Below are 8,826 nucleotides of genomic sequence, written 5' to 3'. Positions count from 1 at the left end.
ATACAACGTAAGCTAAAATGGTTTTCTGGTCAATTTTACATTAGCCTTCAGCTTGAGTCTAGATGAGAATGATGATTGTTTACGTATGGAAAAGGGAATCATTGGTGTGGTGTAGTGAAAATGAATTTGAAGGAAGGGGCAAGAACTGTAATTAGAAATAGATCATAGGCAAGAATAGATTTGCGGTCATGTATACATTGCGGTTCACCTTGATTGACACCAAAAGAAGCAATGTAGGTCATAAGTGAATGTTGATAGCTACACTGAGTGCTGGATTGAGCTTAATGTATGTGAGGGAATGGAAGCTGGAAATGTGTAATAGTGGATGAGGATTAGTCAGGGAGATTTGAACGCTCAGCCTCCAGTATAAGTAGAGCATATGGTAATGAAGAACAAAGATGTCCCTCCCGCACTTTGCCTGCTGTCCTCATTTTGAAAGATTTGAGGTAATTGAATTGCAGTGTGTCAACTAAACGTAAGGTTGTAATTCCCAGCCTTCAAACAGAAACAGATTTACGGTCTTATTGAGCCAGAATGCTGAGTTTTTTTTGGAAGGGGGGATTTACAAATTTACATTTATTTAATTCAAACTTTCAATCAACTCAATACACTTAAATCACTAAACAAAAATACAAAAAAATCTATCTATCTTTCATTGTTGTCAAATCAATATAAAGAAGTTGAAGCTTCTTGAGTGTAAAGTGAGTCAGAAATAATCAATTTCAACCTTTGATCAACATTGGAATCTTGATTCAGAACTAAAATCCTCAAATCAACATTAAGAATGTGAAATCACCTCAAATCTCTAGATTATTGCATTTGAGTACATTTTACAGCCATTGTAAGTTCTATTGGCAGATTTTGAGGGTGTTGTGTTGTTGCTAGATTCAATGTGGAGATCAAAAACTCAAAAAATCCTTTTTGAGATTGATAACTCTACTGTCCATTGGTCCCATCTGCACCAGGACAGTAGAGTTCAGTCTGAAAGTAATATAGTTTGGATTTTTTGACTTCAAAAGTTATATCAGGTGACCACAAAACTTTTCAAAAATCTGCCAGTAGATCTTACAAAGGCTGTACCTTATCTCCAAAAGTATGATTATCAAAAAGGCTGGATGTAAGCATAGCTTTTATATGATTTGTTGGAATTTTCAATACATTAAAAATGGATTATGTCAAACACTAAATTATTGAAAACTGCATATCCCATTTCAGAGTTGAATTGAGCTTAGATCACTTGGTCAATGTATGAATTCACAATTAATTCATTTTTGTAGTAAACCAGAATTCAAATTTACTGCCAAGAAAAATCTGGACACAAAGCCGGGCACATGCCCGGATTCTACTTTGTATCCCGTAATTGAAATATGTTGTGATGATATCACATCCCCAAAATTGATATGTTCATACTTATTAGAGTCCTTCTGATTGTTGCAGAGTATATACCCAGACATTGAAATCCTGCTCTTTGACTTAGAATGCATCATATCTCAACTTGAGTGACTTGGATAGCTTTTCAAAGCATTCAAAACACTCAAAATTCCCAGTGAGCTTAGAGTGTGACATGGCGGCGCCCGCCGCCCAATTTGCTAGTGTAGATTGAATGATCAACTCACATATTGGCCCAATATTGTTCTTAGAAGCTCTTGACCATAATATTCAATGGAGAATATTTGACTCAATTGAGTCATGATAAGAGTTGGTTATTTGATCAATTTATCATCATGTCAAGAAGGTATATTTCTCATATACTACTCATTTCCTTTTCTTCAATCTTTGTATTGATCTCTTCTTTTTGTTTTTTGAAAGGCTTGAATGAGCTTATAGGTTGACTGAACTTATTGTCCTGAACATCTATACAAGTACTTCAATTTGATTATCATTATAATTCGCGCTCTTCTGTTTGAAGCTTTGAGTTCAATAGGTCATGTTTTAATTTTGATCCCGGAGCTCTTATTGGATTGAATCAAATGATACACAATATTGTTTTCAATAGTTGCCTCCTGTAGGAAAACCTGTACCCATCTAAACATGATGTGTATTACTACATATATGCAAATTATAAATTTCCTTCAATTATATTTCTTGTACCTCTTGCTTTCTACATTGATCATTGTTTGCTATCATCAAACTTTGTACAATTAGTATCTTTTGATCAATTCACATGGGTCATTGATACCCTGATAAGAACTGAAAGTTCAACTGGTTGGAGTGAGATATGTGATAGGACTTGGCTTGATGGGACAAGATGCAAGAGATAGAAAGGGCCTTCAGGTATTGTAGTTAGATTGCTAAGTAAGGAAAAGAGTCCCTGCTCTACGCATCACAAGAAGTCTAGATGGTACAGTATAAGCATACAACAGGTAAGCCTTATACAAGTAAGGTCATAACACCACTCCCCCTTTAATGTCTCGACCTCCTCTTGCAGGCCAGCATCTTTCCACGGGTTGGCATTAAAAAACCCATTGGGAAAAAGCCTCACCCTCTCTACTTTCTCCTTGACCTTCTATATCTTACTTCAGCTTGAGGATATTTTTGATTAAATTCATTCACTAGTTCTTGAGCATTTTGAAGGTTGCTTGACGGTTCCCACGAATCGTGTTCTTCTCCGTACCCTTTCCAGTTAATTAAATATTCTACATTCTTGCCTTTCTTTCTCTTATCCAATACTTCATTAACTTCGAATTCTTCATTTTCATTGATTATTACTGCAGGTGCCGGGGTTGCTTCTTGTCCTTTAATTGAGCTTGGATCATACTTCCGTAATAAGTTAACATGAAAGACAGGATGTATTTTGCTCATGGATTTGGGTAGTTCAAGTCTATAAGCGTTAGTTGAAACTCGTGCGGAAATTACAAATGGTCCCATCCAACGATGTGAAAACTTAACAGTGGGTCTTGACGTTGACATGTGTTTGCTATTCAGCCAAACTTTGTCTCCCTTCTCCCACGACGGTGTGTTGTTTACTTTTTGGTCATGTTGTTTCTTCATTTCTTCTTGCGTTAAGTTCATCGTATCCTTTAATTCTCTTTGCACCATCTAGATCTGCTCCAATTGGTTTTCTACTAGTGGTACACATTGCGTGCTCGCAGGAACATCTGTGAAATTCACATCAAACCCATAGTTAGCCTTGAATGGTGATATTCCTATTGCAACATGTTCATTATTGTTATATGAAAACTCTGCAAATGGTAGCAGGTCAAACCAGTCATCTTGCTTATAAGAGGTGAAGTGTCAAATAAACAGTTCCACCGCCTTGTTTGTGATTTCCGACTGCCCGTCAGTTTGCGGATGATAAGCGGTTGAAGACTGTGTTTTGATCCCCAATCGTTTATGGAAGTCTTTTGTTATTCTGGAAATGAAAATGTTTCCTCGATCCGACGTTATCGTTCTTGGGGTGCCATGTAGTCTCCAAACTTCTCGAATCATCAAGTCAGCTAGTTCTTTTGAGGTCATGCTTTTCTTGCAGGCTATGAAATGAGCCATTTTTGTTAGTCGGTCGACCACAGTGAGAATACTATCATACCCTCCTGATTCTGGCAAGTCCGTAATCAAGTCATAACAGATATCGAGCCACGGTCCTTCAGGAATAGGCAATGGTTGCAATGATCCAAACGGTTTCTTGGTTCGAGCCTTCACTCTTTGGCATGATTGACAACCGTCCACATATTTGTTGACGAAGGCCTTCATCGACGGCCAGTGATAGGCTCGTTTAATCAGAGCTAGCGTTCTCATTCGTCCTGGGTGCCCAGCCAGCTTGCTGTCATGTCTAGAACGCAAGATTTGAACCTTTAGATCAGTATCACATGGTACAACGATTTTGTTTTTGAAATATAAAATTCCATTCTCCACTTGGTATCCTTGTAGATGTTTCGAGTTTGGCATTTCTTCGCACAGCCTGATCAATTCCTTGATGTGTTCATCGCCTCCTGCTTTCTCTTTGATTAGTTCGATTAAATCTGAATCTCGTAATATTTGACGGTTTGGTTCCATTTGCTCTTCTTCGTTTAGTCTATCTTCTTCACTCTCTTCAAATAGATCATCATTTTCAAACCACATTTCAGCAATTTCTAGCTCATTCAAGAATGCGTCGGCCGGTAAATTTTCGGGTTTTAATAACTGTCCAAATGTCAGTTTGGTTCCTTCAGCAGGTGCAAAGTCTGGCCTGCGCGACAATGCATCTGGCTTAGTTGACTGTTTACCAGGTCGAAAACGTATCTCAAAGTTGAACATGCCCAGAGTTTCGGCCCAGCGCGCCTGTCGTCTTGTAAGTTCCTTGGTTGTCATGAGGGATTGCAAGTTTTTGTGATCAGTGTACACTATAACATTGAGCCGGTGTGGGTTACCTTCAAGGTACTGACGCCATTCCTTGAAGGACGCCACTACCGCCAAGAGTTCTTTATCGAAGATCTCATAGTTGCGCTCTGCTTGAATCAAGGATCGTGATAAGTAAGCAATGGGGTGAAGTTCGCCATCGTCATTAGATACTTGTGAGAGAACTGCTCCTAATGCGTAATCCGAGCAGTCGCATTCCAATACAAATGGTTTGTATGGGTCTGCTATTTTGAGTACCGGTGCCGTGGTGAAGGCCGTCTTGAGTGCTTCAAACGCTTGATTTCGTTCCTCATTCCATGTAAATTCAACATCTTTCTTGGACAATTCATTCAATGGTCGTGCAACTTTGGAAAATTGATTTATAAATCTTCTGTAAAAATTGGCGAATCCTAAAAAGGTCTGAGTGTCGGATAGGTTCTTTGGAACTGGCCAATCCTTGACCGCTTTCACCTTGCTTGCATCCATTTTAATCTGATTTTTTGAAATGATTAAACCTAAGTAAGAGATTTCTTTCTTTGAGAACTTGCACTTTTCGGGTTTAAGCCAAACATTTTGAGCCTTCAGGATGTTCAATACTTCTTTGACCACTGTCTTATGATCTTCTCCAGGGCCAGTATAAATGAGTATATCATCCTGATATGCCGCAACATTGCGTCCTATGTGATTCTTCAGTATATCTTGTATAAAAAATTGAAAGAAGCCCGGAGCACCTGTTGGACCAAAAGGCATTGTAAGTGGTTCAAATTGTCCAGCCTTACAGATGAATGCTAATTTTGCTTCGTCTCCTTCTTGTACCCGAAGATTGTTATGTCCGTTCCGCATGTCCAAGCTGGTGAATTCGTCAGCATTGAGTAAGCTATCAACTAGTTCCATTGTTAAGGGAAGAGGGTATTTGTTCTTAACAGTTACAGCATTCAGCTTTCTATAATCAAAGCAAGGTCTTAGATTGCCGTCCTTTTTTCCGGTGAATAGAACTGGAGCCGCCCAAGGAGATGTAGTGCGTCTTATAGTGCCATTTGCCAAACCCTTAGTTATCATTTCATTTAAGACTTCACTTTCTTTTGGCGATAGGGGAATCACTCGTCCGGCCTGAGGAGTTGCTCCTGGAACAAGGTCTACCCGGAAGTCGTATGGCCTGTGAGGAGGTAACACATCTGAATTTGCCTTCTCGAACATATGTAAATACTCATGATAGCATTCAGGCACAAGTTCCTTTGCTGATTTCGGCGGAGTCTCCTTAGCTTTATCCGCGGCGATCTTTGCTGAGAGATTCCACGAAGTCTTGAGTGCATGTATCATTGTTGGGCTTGGTTGCTGGGATTGTCGAATTTGATCCAGAATGATGTTCGATTGTGGTGAGCTCCCGCGCAGTTTCTTGAAGTTCATCTGTAATATGGAGTGAGAATGCTTGTTCACTTGTTCTTTACGTCTGTTGGAAATTAAAGGTGTACACGTACTCTTCGGGGGTTTTAGAAAGCCGTTGCTCGACTTAACCCCCTCGTCACTTTGCCTAGTATCCCTCTCAGGCTCCACTCCAGGTTGGGTCTTCGAGGTGGTTGTCGGCTTGGACGAAACTGTGGTTATCACAGCTGCAGGTTCTTCTTTCCTTATCGACTCGATTTCTGGTAAATTTTCTAGAAGGTGTGCTGGCTTGCCAGCTGCTTCTTCAATCTTGGATGATAAAGTCAAATCGAACTCACATTGCGGGGGTGTGAATGAGCACGTAGACTCCACCCCCTCGTTGAAATTCCTAGCGTGCCTCTTTGGCAGTTCCTCAGGACTCCTCGAGGCTTGTTTCGGTTTCAACGACACTGCATCGGCAGCCGCAATGGTAAGTTCTTCATTCTTGAATTTGCTGTTCTTGCAATCAATCAATTGATAGTTCTTCTTGATCCATGGCATGCCTAAAATAATGTCATACTTGTCTCTTAGGTCGGTTACAATAAAGGTAGTTGGTGGTGTATCACAGGAGTTCACATGAAAGTCACCAGTGTGCGTGATTTTGGATTCATGTCCACTGAAGCCCGTAACACTTCTGACTTGGGTTAAAGGCTCGGTTTGAAGTTGATTTTTTACTACGAAGGTCTTACTGATAGCTTCATGAGTAGCTCCGCTGTCGATCAGGGCTCTCGCGTTTATGGTTGTGGCACTTTTAACATCGAAAATGGTAATGCTTTCAATAATTCTTGTATCTTTTATTTCAAGTGCATTAATTATACTATTTTCTGATGATAAATCATTACCGCTCGGGGGAGGCACAACCTTCACTCCCGAGCATCTCCATTTTTTGATTCTTCAGACCTTCCTTCACTCTTCAACTCATCCTTTACACTATCAACCTCAGCAAACTTTGATCTAAATCCTCCTCTACCTCTTCCTCGCCAACCTCCCCTATTACTTTGTCTTCTTTTATCAGGACAATCTCCAATGTAATGATCAACTTTACCACAATGATAACAAGCTCCAATTGCACCTCTTCGCTTATACTCCTCACTCGTGATGTTCAACCTATAAGCTGAGCAGTCCATCGCATCGGGGTCAAGAGAAGTCGATGATGTTATAGGAATCGATGCAGAGGTTTGAGTCTGGTGAGTCAATTCTGAGTTACGTTCGTTAACTTCATTATCGATCTTGATTGCTAATTTAGCCATCTCCTCTACTTCCTCAAAAACATCTCTAACCATATGAACCCTAATTTCTCCTTTTAACCCCTGCTTGAATTGAGAGATGAGTACAGTATCGGGCCATTTAACAATTAGAGACAACTCGGAGAACTTTATCCAGTAATCGGTAACCGATCGAGTTTGACGTAACGCTCGTATCTCTCTCTCGGCCTTGGTGATTCTTTCTGTATCAAAGAATGTGGCTTTGAAGGATTCTATGAACTTCTTCCAAGTTACCAGTCGCATTCTTTCCGAGTCCAGAAGTTGATCAGTTAAAGATTGACCCCATAGACTAGCCTTCCCATCCATGTAAGATAATGCAAAAGCAACTTGAGCTTGCTCATTTATGAAACTTGAGGCATTCATCTGCATATATAAGCTTATCTGGTTCACAAATACTTCGGCCTTTTGGCCTTTTGCTCCATCAAACTTGTTGGGTGTCGCGATTTTGGGAGGTTTGACTTGGGATTGTAGTTGATTCGGGTTTGGAGTTGGAGCGGTTGTAGGTTGTAATGGTGCATTGGAATTATTCTTTTCAACACTTTCTTTCAACTCAAACCATCTTCTTTCTGCTTCTTGTCTTAACCTGCTTTCTTCTTCTAATTTCACATTCATCTCGTCCATTCTTTTCATCAATTCAGCTACATTAACCTCCATTATAGTATCTTCTACGTCTTCAAACCTTTCACTAGGTCCTGAACTACTAGGACTAACGGGTAAACCGAATTCCGGCGTGTTGGGTGGTTAATCGAGGGGATTCGAGGGAATAAGGTTTGTGTATCGATTCAAAGTTTGATGCAGGCTCGCTGTATGATGCGGGGAGATCTCGAATCTGAACTTGTCACTACTTTAATTAACTTTGATCTACTGTTTTCTTTTTTGAAACCTTCTTTTTCTTTCTTTTAAGCTTTAAATCTTCTTATTCTTCGTGTTTCTTTCTTTTTTTTTTTTCTTCTTCTTGTCTTTAAACTTTGCAACTTTAAATTTCTTCTTTCTTCGTTTTCTTTCTTCTCTTGGATCCTGAGTGTTTCTAAGACTTAGCAATATGATAGGACTTGGCTTGATGGGACAAGATGCAAGAGATAGAAAGGGCCTTCAGGTATTGTAGTTAGATTGCTAAGTAAGGAAAAGAGTCCCTGCTCTACGCATCACAAGAAGTCTAGATGGTACAGTATAAGCATACAACAGGTAAGCCTTATACAAGTAAGGTCATAACAATATGTAGTGAAAATAGGAGCTTGAGAGGTGATGCTATGGTATTGCAATAATGAGAAAACCATTGCAAGATAGCTATGAAACACAAAATGACTATCATTTTGCATCATTGATTGGCAATTTTTAATTTTGTCACACCAGGAAAAATGATGAAGACATATGAAAACCTCAAATTGCTGATGAGACTGAAGAAGGAAAACTGGTCAGGAACTGTTAGGGTTAGGAGTTAGGGGTTAGGCTTAGGCTTAGGGGTTAGGCTTAGGGCAGGATATACTATAATTTACACAATGTTCACCATGCAGTCATTCAGGGTGTGTCACAAAATGCACAAATGAGATGTGTCAAAGTTCAGGTGCACCTGGGAGCGCACCAAATCCTCAAAATATCTATAGAGACACCCCACAGTTGTTCTTCAGGTTGTGACAAAAAATGTCAGCGCGGCGCCCGCCGCCCAATTGTGCTACTCATTCTTATATTTCAAATGAACGCACTCAAAACAAGTGAAAGATTGAAAGACATAAATGATTTCTACAATCTGAAACACTGCCCACATTAAAGAAATTCCCAGATGGGTGCCATTCTTATTCCGGTGGAATGCGACGACCCCGGTTAA

The sequence above is a fragment of the Melampsora larici-populina genome (genome assembly GCF_000204055.1).
Source record: "Melampsora larici-populina 98AG31 unplaced genomic scaffold MELLAscaffold_16, whole genome shotgun sequence".
Taxonomy (NCBI): Eukaryota; Fungi; Basidiomycota; class Pucciniomycetes; order Pucciniales; family Melampsoraceae; genus Melampsora; species Melampsora laricis-populina.
Note: the sequence above shows the minus strand (reverse complement) of the source record.